The sequence below is a fragment of the Diadema antillarum genome, unplaced genomic scaffold (genome assembly GCF_040938485.1).
Source record: "Diadema antillarum isolate AM-2024a unplaced genomic scaffold, OU_Dant_1.0 seq00001337_RagTag, whole genome shotgun sequence".
NCBI lineage: Eukaryota > Metazoa > Echinodermata > Echinoidea > Diadematoida > Diadematidae > Diadema > Diadema antillarum.
The window spans coordinates 170,797-186,936 of NW_027272106.1; positions in this window are offsets into that span (position 1 = coordinate 170,797).

Below are 16,140 nucleotides of genomic sequence, written 5' to 3' on the forward strand. Positions count from 1 at the left end.
CTGCGACCAAAAAGAAAAAGAAAAGTCCGAAAAGTGCTACGAAGTCACATTTAGAATATATCAAAACGAAAAGGGTGAAATGACGGAAGAAGTCTGTAATGGGCATGTGGCAAGAAGAAACGTAAAAGTTTCAAAAGAACGTGGAAGCAGTAGAATGAAAACGAGAAGAAACTGAGGAAGGGTTGAGCTCCAACACATAGAGAAAAGAATTGCCAGAGCACTCCCGTTAAACCGAGTTCCTCGGGAGGAGCTGTTTTTGTTCATTTTTTATTCATCAAAATTTCGTCAAAAGCGACCAAAAATTATGTATATAGTATCACTGGCTGATAAAAACACGTAAATCCTCCGTTTATCATGACATGGTGTCTTTACACTTATCAATGGAAGGCAATGTTAATTTGCAATTCTGCCTCATATACCTTTTTTATTAAGTTTACTTTTAAGAGACAGAAAGATCGTTTGTGCTTTTGTGCTTACTTTCAAAACACATGTTAAATAAGTGTTGATTTAGTAATGTGCTTGAGGTCGCACTTTGATACGTCCGCTCTTGCAAAGATTCGTTACTCCGAATGTCCGTTATTCACTGGATTCAATATTCCAAAGGTTTGTTATTCCGAAAACGAAAACAAAAACAAAAAAACTTAACATTGGGCCCTAAAGTTCATTGACCCCTGCCTTTGAGCTTTGACCTCGAGGTGAACTGTATGTATGATAAAATGTGAAACTTTGTATGACCCCTCTTCCCTCGAAGTTTGATTGCAATTGAAGCCAAGAATAAAGAGTTATTGAAGTTTTTGTAGCGTTACGGCCAGACGACTGACGGACGGACGGACGACGGACGGACGACGGACGGACAGACGCCGCAGGCGATCCCTTAGTCTCCCCTCACCTCCGGTGGGCTCCGGTGGAGACATTTACAACTGAAGTTAGATTTCCAAACTTTTTTTGAAGGGTATATATAATATATATTGTAACGAAATTCGGTGAAACCGATTCGATTTAACCGTTTCGATTATAATTTGTTATGATCGATTGTGCCTGTAGTATAGAAATGGGCGCATTATCGGAATGTTGGACAAACATTTTAATGTGGTAGTGCATTATTATGAGTTTTAACATTTATTATTAAATATGTGGTTACTTGTTTGTCGTGGACAAGTTTGGATTATCTTAATACCAACTCCGGTTTAGACCAATGATACATGCCGAATTATAGTAACCATGTACAAGAGATACTGCTAAAATGTATAATCGTTGTACGAATTTAATAACCACGCCAACATTGTAAATGATTTGAACAACTACTGCGGGTATTTTCCGTGTTGCTCACGGCCGTGCGGGATTGCCTCCTTACTCCGCGATAGGAGGAGAGGCATATAAAGTGGCCGTTGTGTGACATAGTCCGCAACAAGTAGCCCGTGTATGATACATTTCCAATGTATTGTTATTGTGTGCTTCTATTATGTAATAAACTGTACATGTGTTCCTGTAATGCTGACTTCACTGTGTCTTCTTGAGTGTTCCACCACGATACAACAGCTTGGAGAGTGCTGGTACATGCTCCTGAGTTGGAGCACCGTTCCTGAGAAGACTAACTAGCAAGTTATTGGATTTCGGGTATAATGGTAATGTGACTTGTCGCATAGTCCGTGCCCAATCCAAGTTCCAGTCGTCGCCGTTGGATTTCGGGTATAATGGTAATGTGACTTGTCGCATAGTCCGTGCCCAATCCAAGTTCCAGTCGTCGCCGTTGGATTTCGGGAATAGTGGTAATGTGACTTGTCGCATATGCCCTGTGCCAAATCCAAGTTCCAGTCGTCTCCTGAGGAAGTTGGTAACTGTGCGATACAGCACTTTACCCCGTGCCATCAACGATGCCTGTGCCACCATATGGTTGTGAAAGGTGTTCCACGTTAACGTGGCTGAGTTGGTAGCAAAAGTTGGTAGCAGAGTTGGTAACAAAACCTGGTAGCAGAACTTGGTAGCAAGAGTTGGTAGTAAAAGTTGGTACAAAATAAGTGTACCAATTTAACATCCTCTACAAGTGACGCTTGGGAGTGACATACTTTAAGTGATGCTGAACTTGATATGTGTGCCGCTTGTGTTGGTGAGCTGCTTCTGACACAACATAATACATGGTAGCATACAGATTAGTAGTTTTAATAATTTAAAGGGATCGTTGTAAACTGCAACAAAACGAACCCCGCCTACTCGGCCATCCTGACACGGCTCGCGGAGATATTTGTACAAACAGTCGAATACACTCTTAATTCACGACGAGAAGGCGAGTTCGTCACACATGGTGTCAGGAGTGGTATCCCTATTTGTAACTTTTGTATGAATTAATGTAGTTAACTGTGTTTTCACTATGGCACGCGAAACGCCATTGTTGGAGTTGTCACTTTTGCTGGAGAGCAAGATTAGCGAAATCGACGACTTGATTGCTCAGGTGTCAGAGTCGGTGCGCAAACAAACTGGAGTAGCACCAACTTCGGTTTCTAACTTACGCTGCTCACCGATGACACTTGGAGGGCGCCTTAACCAGTCGTCACGACCAAGCTCACCAGTGGTGTCACCTCAGGTGTTTGGAGATGCGAATGGAGAGGTGGAGTTGTCAGCTCCGCCATCGGCAAAGCTACTACCTCAGCAGCATCAAGCTCCAATGCAGCAGTTGCATTCATCTCGTACAAGTGACCAGCCTGTTACATTTGGAGGACAACCAGATGTAATGCCACACCAGTTTGGCCCGAACCAGCGACGTCGACTAGAGCTCTGGGACCAGAGACGTCATTATGATGTTCAGGGCAACGGAACCAGCAAACCGGCTGTCATACCAGATAGATATGATGGCAAAGGACCCGTGCTGGACTATCTTTGCCATTTCGAAGCTTGCGCTGGAGTTAACCGCTGGACGGAAGTGGAAGCTCTTCAATATCTGGCTGCCAGCTTGAAAGGAGCTGCTGTCAAAGTACTAGCACAGCAGACGGGACGTCAATTGACGTACCAAGAACTCGTGAACCGCCTGAAGCACCGCTTTGGACCTGTTTCGCATTCAGAAGTATTCCTGGCAGAACTGCGTACCAGACGACGCAAACCGAAGGAAAGTTTGCAGGAGCTAGGACAGAGCATTCGCCAGCTTACATCCATGGCATATCCTGAATTCGGGGAAGCGGGCCAAGATAGATTGGCTCGAGGTCACTTTCTCGATGCAATAGTTGACCGGGATATCCGAATCGGCCTTTTCCGAGCTCAGCCTCGTACGCTCGACGAGGCAATCCAAGCTGCTCTCAACACAGAAGCCTTCCTACGGATGGAGAGCGACCGTCAGCAGTATAACCGTGTCTTGTTGTCACAGGAGGAAAAACAAGACGTGGCTGTGACGGATGAAGACACTGCTGACAAATCCATGGGGGTGTGTGAAAATAGCACCACTCTCATGATCGAAGCAGTCAGCGATCTAATAAAGAAGAGGGAGAAGGATCAGCCAGCGCCAGTGCCGAGAAACGACTTGGCATTAAAGACTGAGACACTCCCTACAAGCGAACAGAAGGAGGACAGTCAGCCTTCAAACAAGGAGGACACAGCCAAGGAGGGTACGAATCCTCCAGACGACGGGTGCACACCAGCCAGAGAGGCATCCGAACCAGAGACGTCTCAACCGCCACTACCTAGTTCCGCAGCTTCATTTCTGTCATCCACGTTCCAAAAAGGATTGTACGTGAATTTGAACGTGAATGGGCAGGAGGTGATGTTTCTGGTAGACAGTGGTGCATCGCAGTCATATGTCTCAGAAGGAATGTACCTGCGAATGAGACCCGAGCGAAAGCCACCACTTGAACCAGTGACAAGCATCGTTCGTCAAGCAGATGGATCTCGGCTGAAAACAAAGGGACATGCTACCATGGAACTTCAGCTTGGCTCCTGCTTGTGTCACGTCGACTTGGTAGTAGCTGATATAAGAGCTGAGGGCATCCTTGGTCTGGATCTCCTGATTGGTCTGCAAACCACGCTCGACTTCGAGAACATGCAGCTGCATACCTCATGGATATCTCTCCCATGTATAAACAATGAGAAACAGATATGTGCAGCAACGACAGCACCGATGTTGTTAAAAGGGACAGCGCCAGTCAACCTTACCGGCCTTGCTGAGGACGACACGGAGACCACGCCTCTCGACGAAGGCATATCTCAGAATCGTGTGCCGCCACATCTGGTGGACTTCTGTCAATGCAGTTGGACAGAAACTCCCCCAGAAAGCAATTCATCGGCATACCAGCTTCTGAGAGACGACTCAGAGGTGTTCTCTACAGGCCGAGCAAGGACACGTGTCAGCGTCAGCGCGACAGCACCAGTGGTTGCGGGAAAGCTACCTAGTGGACATCGCCGGTGTGACGACTCTTCCTCACCTACACCGGGAAGACCACCTGATTATCTACCCCGATCGAGGAGCCGCTCTCCTTTGAGGCACGCCCGTTCCTCTCGTCTTACATCGGATTCATTCTGGCACACCATGCCAGGGTAAAATGTGACATTTCTCGTGTCGACCTGTCTGCTGCAAGGGAGCAGCCCGGTCAGGAAATCAAATGAAGAGACTGTTGAACTCTTAAAAGATGAGTTTCTGACGAACAATTAGTCTATATTATGACAGTTTTGGACAGCTTTGAACTAAAGACTGTAGCTGTCTCATTACGTTATTATGGACTGTACGTAGAGTTTTGCAAAGGAGCAAAACGTTCAATAATGTTTGTAGTAGTATATTTTGTTGTCATTTTTTGCTCTCTATGTGTTCGGCTCCAGGGACGAAGCCTGCATGGGGAGGGAAGCCATGTAACGAAATTCGGTGAAACCGATTCGATTTAACCGTTTCGATTATAATTTGTTATGATCGATTGTGCCTGTAGTATAGAAATGGGCGCATTATCGGAATGTTGGACAAACATTTTAATGTGGTAGTGCATTATTATGAGTTTTAACATTTATTATTAAATATGTGGTTACTTGTTTGTCGTGGACAAGTTTGGATTATCTTAATACCAACTCCGGTTTAGACCAATGATACATGCCGAATTATAGTAACCATGTACAAGAGATACTGCTAAAATGTATAATCGTTGTACGAATTTAATAACCTCGCCAACATTGTAAATGATTTGAACAACTACTGCGGGTATTTACCTTGTTGCTCACGGCCATGCGGGATTGCCTCCTTACTCCGCGATAGGAGGAGAGGCATATAAAGTGGCCGTTGTGTGACATAGTCCGCAACAAGTAGCCCGTGTATGATACATTTCCAATGTATTGTTATTGTGTGCTTCTATATGTAATAAACTGTACATGTGTTCCTGTAATGCTGACTTCATTGTGTCTTCTTGAGTGTTCCACCACGATACAACAGCTTGGAGAGTGGTGGTACGTGCTCCTGAGTTGGAGCGCCGTTCCTGAGAAGACTAACTAGCAAGTTATTGGATTTCGGGTATAATGGTAATGTGACTTGTCGCATAGTCCGTGCCCAATCCAAGTTCCAGTCGTCGCCGTTGGATTTCGGGTATAATGGTAATGTGACTTGTCGCATAGTCCGTGCCCAATCCAAGTTCCAGTCGTCGCCGTTGGATTTCGGGAATAGTGGTAATGTGACTTGTCGCATATGCCCTGTGCCCAATCCAAGTTCCAGTCGTCTCCTGAGGAAGTTGGTAACTGTGCGATACAGCACTTTACCCCGTGCCATCAACGATGCCTGTGCCACCATATGGTTGTGAAAGGTGTTCCACGTTAGCGTGACTGAGTTGGTAGCAAAAGTTGGTAGCAGAGTTGGTAACAAAACCTGGTAGCAGAACTTGGTAGCAAGAGTTGGTAGTAAAAGTTGGTACAAAATAAGTGTACCAATTTAACATCCTCTACAAGTGACGCTTGGGAGTGACATACTTTAAGTGATGCTGAACTTGATATGTGTGCCGCTTGTGTTGGTGAGCTGCTTCTGACACAACATAATACATGGTAGCATACAGATTAGTAGTTTTAATAATTTAAAGGGATCGTTGTAAACTGCAACAAAACGAACCCCGCCTACTCGGCCATCCTGACACGGCTCGCGGAGATATTTGTACAAACAGTCGAATACACTCTTAATTCACGACGAGAAGGCGAGTTCGTCACAATATATATATATATATATATATATATATATATATATGATGAAGTCTTGTATAGCGCCGGTATCCGCCAAGTCAGGCGCTCATATATATATCTGTGTGTGTGTGTGTGTGTGTGTGCGTGTGTGTTAACATGTTGATTTTACGTATGATTGCGCCTCATGGAGGTTGCATGAAGCTCAGAGTTGCAATAGATATGGATGAACCTGCAGTCAACCGCATGAACTTGTTCCAATACTTCTGTCTGAAGCTCTCCCTTTGAGGATATCGAGCACTCTTCATAGTAGGATAAAATCTTCAAGTGTATATACTTTTTATACATACATATATTTATACACACACACACACACAAAAAAAAAACATAATGCAGGGGCGGATCCAGGAATTCCATAAAGAGGGGGCGCGTTTACAAAATTAAAGGGGGGGGGGGGGGGGGGCTTGCACCGGTTGCGGTCCTCCCTGGATCCGCCACTGATAATGTACAATACGCATTCATACATTTGTAAACCCTGCATACGGTAAGTCTTATAAAACAATTATGGCAAGAGAAAATGCTTTGACTGAAGAGTAAACATGAAGTGGTATCTTTAATTATTCTTATGAACACCTGTATAGGTTCATATCGTGGAATAAAGTATTTTGATTGATTCACTGCTTTTAAGGTTATTGTTGCAGATAGTCACACTGTATTTCTTTTATCTTTTTTTTTTGGGGGGGGGGGACATACGTGTGTGGTGTACTCCATTAATGCCATTAAATCTTTCAATTTTCACTTTTCAAGAAATCTTACTAGTATGTTAAAGGCAGTTTGCGAGAAAACAAAACAAAACTGGGCAGGAAAGGGAGATTGTGAGTTCTGACGCTTTAATAACTTCTTTTCTTTTCTTTTCTTTCAGCAGAAATAACATGGTTGTGTCTGTGACTGCATCTTCAGAAAATCAAGGTGCTGCTTGCATGACTGAACAAAGCTTTTTCAAAGTATCAAAGAACATGCAAGGTGGTTACGTCCTGCAGATTGTAAGCAAGATCTTTGCAATGAAGGAAAGCCAAGGAGAGGCTGTCAAATTCTTGTTCTGAATGATCAATGAAGTTGACTGGCAACAATCACTTTTATGGAGAAAATCCTTAACGTCGTGTGCCCCAAAAATCTACAAAATTCATGATCCTCGTGAATTTTTAAGAACTAGCAATTACAACTGTGATGATCTCTTGATCAGTGCCAGCTCAGGATAGTTAACTCTAGATGTGCCATGATGAAAACCCCCTGTGTGTCACAGTATTCTGAGACAGCAGCATAGTTATATTTTGGAACACCATTCTGTTTTTCAAATCCATGCGACTATTATAGATTTTGTTATCCCGGATATGAAAAGAATGAAGTTGTACAGAAAATGTCAAGCTTTGCTTTGATGTAAATTGTTGATGCAATTGATACATTGCAAATCTCTTACTGTTTTTACATCAAATGAGCAGTAGCTAGAGTATTTGTAGAGGCATGACTTTTGCACACAACTGTGACAGAAACATAGAATTTACTCGCAAATCCAATAGCGAACACCGCTTGATAGTTACCCACCGCATAAGATGCACGCTACATGTGACTGGAATGGTATCCCGAGAAACGATTTTATCGTACTGTGGCATTTGGTGATCTATCGATTGGTTTGGGCAGGTTTGTCCGTTTGAGCATAATATGTGAAGGTTTGAGCATAATATGTGAACTTGGCACGCTATCGACTGAATCAGGCGTGCGAATGTGGCACATAAAGAGTTGAACTATAAGTCTTAGCACAGTTGGTTGTCTTTCCCTAAAGATATTTTAAAATGTTTCTTTTGATATCATCTTCCTTGTGATTGAATATCAAAAGCAAACCAGAAACTTTGTTGTTGCTATTATTCTGGTGATCTTCCTAAACTTAAGGTTTGCATCTTCAAACACACCTAACATAAGATGTGATAACAAAGTCATAGTCATTTAGTCTGCCAGGCTGTGGACAGCACCTCATCCTTCCTCATCCTCATCTTCATCCTCATCCTCCAGTACTTCAGCAGCGATGTTCTGGAGGTCCTCCAGCACAGCGTGAAGAGGTTCTGGGGAGACAGAAAAGTGGAACATGATTATGCTTATTATCTGGCGGCCGACAGGTGGCTGGTCTATACGTCTGTCTCTGGACAATAACGTAAAAGACTTTGTCCACCTGGTGATCGAGGTCAAACAAGATTTGGATACCTGTATTAACACAGCTACGGTTATACCCCTTCGACAATTACCCCGACCCTTCCCTTGACAATAGCCCTAATACTATTAACCAACTGTAATCCTAACTCTGACCCAAACCCTAACCCTAATCTTTACTCTAATGTCATCAATAACCAGTATTTGGCCGGGGGGGGGGGGGGTAATTGTCCTGATACGGTTTACAGTCAAGTGAAATGATGCTGGGAATAAGGCAAAAAATATTTGGTAGCCATGCTGGCAACATCTATATCAAGAAATATAGCCATGGAAAGGTCCCCCCCCCAAAAAAAAAAAAAAAAAAAGAAATCTTCTGAATGGGAATATCGAATCACCATGAAAAACATGGGATAAAGTGATCACAGAGGCGATGGCTGAATATAACTGAAAAAGTGACACAAGATTTTTACACATCATCTAAACTAAGAACACACATGAATTCAATCTTCTCATCTTGTAATACACAACAATTCACTATCTTCGGATTCAAAAGGGTTCCGCAGATGATCAATTTCACTGGAAGTTCTCTCTATGTGCATGTAATTTGTTTAACTTCCTGTAAAATTTAAATCACAGCCTAGTAGAAAACAAAAACAAAACAAAACAAAAACACAAAAGACAAACAACAACAAACAATGCAGAGATCTAAAAATATCACACTAGATTCAGAAAATCTAGAAAGAGTTTAAAGTTAAGTGCACAATTGAGATTTGGAACTCTATAACTGGATCTCTTGTACAGTAGTAAAAAAAATAATAAAGAAAAATAAAGACAAGTTAGGAAAGTATTGGGCAGAAAGAAAAGTTGTCACTGCACATGACGGGAATAGTGCACGACACAAATCATTGTTCTTTGTGAAGATAAAGTGACCTCGTCCCCTCACTCTCATGCCCCCACCCCCCCCCCCCCCCAAAAAAAAACCAACAACAACAACAACATGTTCAAAACACAGGTAGTCTAATGAAGAATAATTATAATTTTTGTTTTATTCTACTTAGGGCTGCTTTGCATGTAAATGAGAAGACAATGACACACTACACAATAACCCTTTTGCTTTGTTTTGTTTTTGTTTTTTACTAGACTTATCTCTCACCCCTTCCTCCTTTCTGTGTAGATGTAGAATAGCATTGCTTTCTGCCACCTGTTGCTGCCCCCCTTGGCTGAGCTGCATTCTCTCCCCCGTTCTCTGCATTATCAGACTCAGCAGAAGCGCTCTCTGAATCTCCAACATGTGGTGATTTACCAGTCTCCCTTGACCTGTAGTTCCCCAGCAAACCCTCCTGTCTCAGTGTTGCCTGGAGAAAACAAAAACAAACAAACAGATAAAATGAACACAATGGGGGGGGGGCACAGTGCTGATATAATTCAATCAATCTTGAGAGATGAAGCAGTAGTAAAAAAAAAAGTGATAAAAAAAGGTTAAAATGACTTCGAAGAGCATGACTGCATCAATTAATTTCTTTCTTTCTTTTTAATCACGAACTATCTCCATTGCAGGGCTCTAAAACCTGCAAATGGGCATTCCGTTCCCCACGAGCTTTCTTCTCAATGGGTTGCTACCAACATTTGACTGAAGAGTGAATGGCAGAGTATCGCACATTATGGAAAATTCCACGTCAGTCAGTCCTATGAGTTTCCCAAAATAATGAGCAGAATAGAAAGTGCCTTGTAACATGAAGTGATGCTACGACAGAGATTAATTTGAATACAAAATGGGAATAGTTCTAATGAAAGTGGACAGATTACAAGAGTCAAATAAATAAAAGATAATGACGAGTCTGTGACAAACATTGCCATTATTTGCCGAACGTCAAGTATGCAAATTAGATGAAGTGATGTCATCATCTTACAAAACGTCTCACCTAGTTTATACACAATTGGAAAAAAAAGCATCATGTTTTGCTTCATAACTCAGCAAGTTTAGCCCTTGCCCCTTTTAAAATTTGTAATCATGTAGCTCAATTACTACAACCCTATCATTTGCTGTAATCAATAGAAGTTATTGCAAAAGATTAAGGCATGATTTGTTCATCAAATGACTCTGCTTACAGTACCCATACTATATATATATTGTACTTACCATCAGAAGGTTCCTGTCTGCCTCAGCCTCACTGAGTTTGGTACGCAGTTTGAAAGTCTCTCGGGTTAGATACTCCACCTGCGAGGCAAGGGCCTCCTTGGAGCGTTCCCTCTCCCGAGCTGACTGTCTTTCCAGTTGCCGTAGTGACACAACTACCACAGAGAGCATTGGAGAGCAGGGGAAAAAAAAGGTACAAATCGGCTGTCAAAATAATGACGGTTCCATATCTTCGAGGCAGATGCCAATGAATCATAAAAAGATGAGAGTAACTATAACTCCGGATGTCTTGAGCAACAATTCAAGATCCTTACACCTGATTAACAAATTGCCCTAAATCGACGTAAATAAGTTCTGAATTGATAATTTTTTTAGTAGTGAGCCAACACTTGCTGTCGGACGGAAGCTAAGTGGTCTAGTGACACCTGTCCAGAGATCTGGAAATCGTAGGTTCGAATCCTGCTCGAGTATGTACGCCCATGATTTCTTATCATGGCTACTATCAAAACACTGATCAATTTAGTGCTTATTTACGTCGATGTAGGGCAATTTGTCAAGCAGTTGCAATGAAAACATCTTGACGGAAGTATTTAATGAATTTGAATAACTCAAGATCCTACTAACAAATATGTGGTGCCATGCTACAAAATACTTCAAAGTCAGTAAAAGATCTTGACCTACTTTGAAGATGTACCCTTTTCCTGCTTAAAATGTAGCATCCCCCACCCCCAACTGAAGTTTTATCACAAAATCTTCAAAAACAAAGCAAAGACAACATCATAGAACATCTACAATTACAGCACTAGAGCTTATAGTGCTCCCCTGGGGACCCTAGATGCAGCGGCACAAGACAGTTGAGCTTTGCTATCATGATAATTATGTGCTAAGTGCACATAACACTGTAGGTACGTATGTTCACACGATCAAAGTCTCTCATTTTCCTAGGGGGTCTATGTGGGAATCTCCAGCTGTAGAGATGATTCATTGTAGAGTCTCTGTGCTCAACTTCTATTCAACTCATTCAAAATGTACACATCCGTCCAACTACTTGGTTATGCTGTGTTTACACCATGTTCCCGGCAACCACGGCAGCCACGTTTCAGGTCACTGTGGACAAAAATTGGATGGACGTGAAATAACGCAATGAGACGGGATAGGCAAACGTGACAGGCCGTGATTGCCATGAATGCTGTGTCAGATTTTTTTTTTAAACTCAAAAAATCTGACACTGTAGTCCCAGTGTTAATGAGGAATCTTGTATGTCATGATAAAGTAGGGTGAATGCAACGAAACAGGACAGCACGTAATAGGCCATAACAAAACTTCGAGACGGTCTGTTGCGGGACGCGGCGGAAAATATCGATAGTATAGCCTGACCAGATGCCGTGAGAACAGCATCATTCTGATGGCTCTACGACTGTATATTCACTGGGGCGAGGACTGGAATGAACAAGACTAGAATGCAAAGAGAGTAAAACAAGAGAATGTCTCATCTGCCCATGGTGCACTACTTTTAAGGCAAGTGGGGCTGCGTGGCCACCGGGACCAAGGTGTAAATACAGCATAACATTGCTCTTGGGATGAGCGCACAAGCCCATGTCTTCAAAGTTGGCACTGGCTACCCATTGCCCAGCACATTAAAACTAAAATGCTTTTTTACTTGCCTTCAAAATAAGAATGAACAAACGGGACCCTACATATCTGTACATCTGTGTTCTCCTTAATCTGAGGTTACAAAGATATAGTGACATTGCTCTGACAAGTCTGGGATAATCCATAAAAATGATGACTGCGCTTGATGGTATTTCATCACAATTAATTTTTTAGATATCTTTACAATTCTTCTCTCATTTGACTTGAGACGGATTCAATCTTTAAGGGTTTCTGGAGGATAAATTCAAACAGAGAGTAATGGTATTTGTATACATTGTAGCAATGGGGCACAGAAAAAGAAAACAGATTAGCTTGTCATGCATTATAGGACTGAAAAAAATAAAACATTTTCAATTAATCCAACTGGGTAATAAATAACTTGCACTCACAGAAGATTTCTTCTCCAGCTCCAGTCATAGTTTCCCCACTTTTTCCTCACTTTTTCTGGTGGCTTGTGACACTGGTATCAAGGAAAACAAAAATACACAAATTATATACAAAGCCTACAGTTATGATGGATAGATAGATAAATGGTATGTTATTGAAGTATCAATGTCTCGCAGTCATAAGACTGAATTGCACATAAAATTACATCGTAAAAGAGACAACAATTATTACAAAACAAGTATTCATACAAATGAAACATATAAAATACTGACATGAAAGGACAAGTTCACCTTCATGGACATATGGGTTGAGTGAATGCAGCAATATTAGTAGAACACATCAGTGAGAGTTTGAGCAAAATCGGACAATCCGTTAAAAAGTTATGAATTTTTGAAGTTTCTGCTCAGTCACGGCTGGATGAAAAGACTACTATAGCTTGTGATGTCATATGAGTACAACGATATAAAGAAAGAATAAAGAAAATTCAACATATTTCCATTTTTCTCGCATAACAAAAGAACACTCTACTTCTCTCTTTCAGAAGGAAGGGGGAATAATATTACCCTTAACATACGTCAGTAGCAAGTCGAAGAACTGTGCACTTTATTCAAAAAGTAAAGTTTTGTGATATTCTCTTTTTATTTTCCTTATAGTTGTACGCATGTGACATCATACACTGTAGTAGTCTTCTCTTCCAGCAGTGACTGCGCAGATATTTAAAAAATGCATAACTTTTGAACGGATTGTCCGATTTTACTCAAACTTTCGCTGATGTGTTCTACTAATATTGCTGCATTCACTCAATTCATAGTTTATGTATATGAAGGTGGACTTGTCCTTTAAGAAACGATGTCATACGACATGACATGTAGACCTACAAACATAACATCATAACAAAAACACAGATGATCAGGGTTCGGTATTCAGACACTCTCTTTCAACACCTGCCTCACACACTGTCACACGCCCTTTCGCTCTTTGTGACTTTCACTCGCTCTTTCTCTCACGTTTTTGCATACGCACCACCCATGCCACGCTCACACAACATATTGGTATATCAGACCTAATGATTTCCTATACTCTCGTTACACACCAGTGATCACTCACGTACACCTGATCATCGAAGCCATTACTGATCAATGAGAGTCTTCTCTGGAGATATTCACAATGTATACCTATTGAAATATATTGCACTGAATGAATTACGGGGTATTCAAAAATGTACAAATTATAGGATTCCACACCCAAAAAGGGTGAAAAACAGCAAAACATGTTCAAGACAATGAATTGGTGTATAGTTGAGTAGAGATAAATAGAAGAATAAGGAAAGAGGGGCATGGGAGGGAAAGAGAGATAGAGACAAAACCGGGTAAACGGAAGAACAGAGAGGATAAAAAAAGAAGGAAAGAAGAGGAAGGTGTACAACAACAAAACGCCTATACGATATTGAGTGGGATATACATGTATGCGAGAAGCAAGGGAGGTCAAGAGAGAAATAGGAATCGAAATGTCGGCTGTAGCAAGTATTAAACAGTTCTGCGTGGCACGTGACACCTGCACATTGTGTATCATAACAAATTATCCAATATTTGAAATAAATACCCAAAATTAACACTTTCATAAGTGTAAGCCACATACTCTACACTTATACCTCTTTATACAAAATATATCATCATTGTGGTGTAAATAGGAAAAAAAATAATAGGGATCAGATCAATGAACATAAAAATTGATCAAAGTGACACAAAACTCATTATCCGAATACGACATGCGACATAATATTGGGTAAACTAGTTCTTCTTCTCGTAAGATAAAATGTACACAGTTAAATGTGATTATCATTGCATTAAAAAAGCATAATTATTACAATCAGACAGTACAGAAAGCACTGCTTAAAGCCGAATATGAGAGAAGCCGGAAAGGTCAAGAGAGAACGGGAAATAGGAGTATTGATTGTAACATACTCACAACGGGAAATTCAAAACCTATCCATTGCAAATCAAAAGCCACAAAATGAAATGTCATATAAACCCCACATCATTATATATACAAAAACATATCATTGGTGCAGTGTATACATGATGTAGATAAAAGGGGGACAACCAGTCAATGGTCATAAAACTTGATCAATATATCGTTGGTTCGTCATCCAAATACACGTGCATAAAAAAATTGTTTTGCGTGAGATTATTATACTTCTCGTGACATGAATATGCTGTACGTGGTTAACCGTTATCAGCATGCGTGGTATCGTACAAAGAAAGCAATCCTACGGTACCGTAAAACACAGAGGGCTGCATAAAATACCCTCATGAGTAAAGGTACAATATTGATAACAATTTCCGAGCAATTTTAAGAAAGTTGGCAAAACAATGCTCACAATACCAGGAAACATTACAAGAAAATAATAATTGCCGATGAACAGGATGCAAAACAAACGAAGGACATGTATAACATCATATGGAATTTAATAGTTTTATAGTCATGAATGGTACTGGGCTTTTTTTGTAATAATCATGGACAGAATCATGTGTTAATAGTTCATGCTCAATTTCAGCTTATTCTGATAACCCCTTCATTGTTGATGCTCCGATGGTTGACATCCTTTGTTTTGTCCCTTTCATCTCACAGCTAGCGCGGCTTGGTTAACCCTATTAAGCCCAAGCTATTTTGACCCCTCGCAGGCCCAAGGGGGGGGGGGGGGGGGCACATTTTGCCCCCCCATATAACTTTTTTATTATTTGATGTATCATCGTCATATTTGGCACATGGGTAGAGTAACTCATACTCTACATGACCGTACATTTGAATTTTCTCATGGTCACCCATGGAGGGCGCTATTTTCCAAAATATAAAGAAATACATTGGAAATATGCTAAAAACATGATTTTTCTGTATAATTTCTTTATCCCCATTATATGTCTTATTATAGACCAATCATTTTCATATTTGTCACAAATGATAAGCAAGTGGAATCTTATGATTTGTTACAGTTGAAATTTCTCAAGGTCACCACATGGGGGCGCTTTTCATGTCAACATAATAATACATTATGAGACCTGAGATGAAATGTTTCGGATGGGTACATGTATAGTTATGACACTTCATATTTGCATAATAGTGGAATTTCAAGATTGCAAATTGATAATGATATATTATGATAAACTAATGATATTAGAGGCATAACTTGGGTGAGGGAATCAAAATAACACCAAATAGAAATGCAATCTTTAGAAAATATTATTTTTTTCAATTATCTCTATTATATCTATTGTTTTATGCCTTTGTATCATAAAAACAAAGGAAATAATAAGGAAAACTTTCCAGGACCATAATTACTTCAAATTTTGCTCCTTCAACAAATTTCAGCCAAGAAACATCCCATTTCATTCACTGTAATGCTGTTAAATAAAATGGGAACAGAAAAAAGATGCAAAATCTGACTGACATGGTTGTCAGTTTATGGTTACTATGGTAACCAGCAGCATCAAATATAGCTAAAATATATATCAAAATGTTTGCAATACGATCTTAGGAAAAGTCACCAAATTTGGTTGAAATCGGATAAAGGGCGAAGGAGTGGCAAATGAAAATCTGGTGGGGGGGGGGCACAATGTGCACCCCCTTGGGCTTTATAG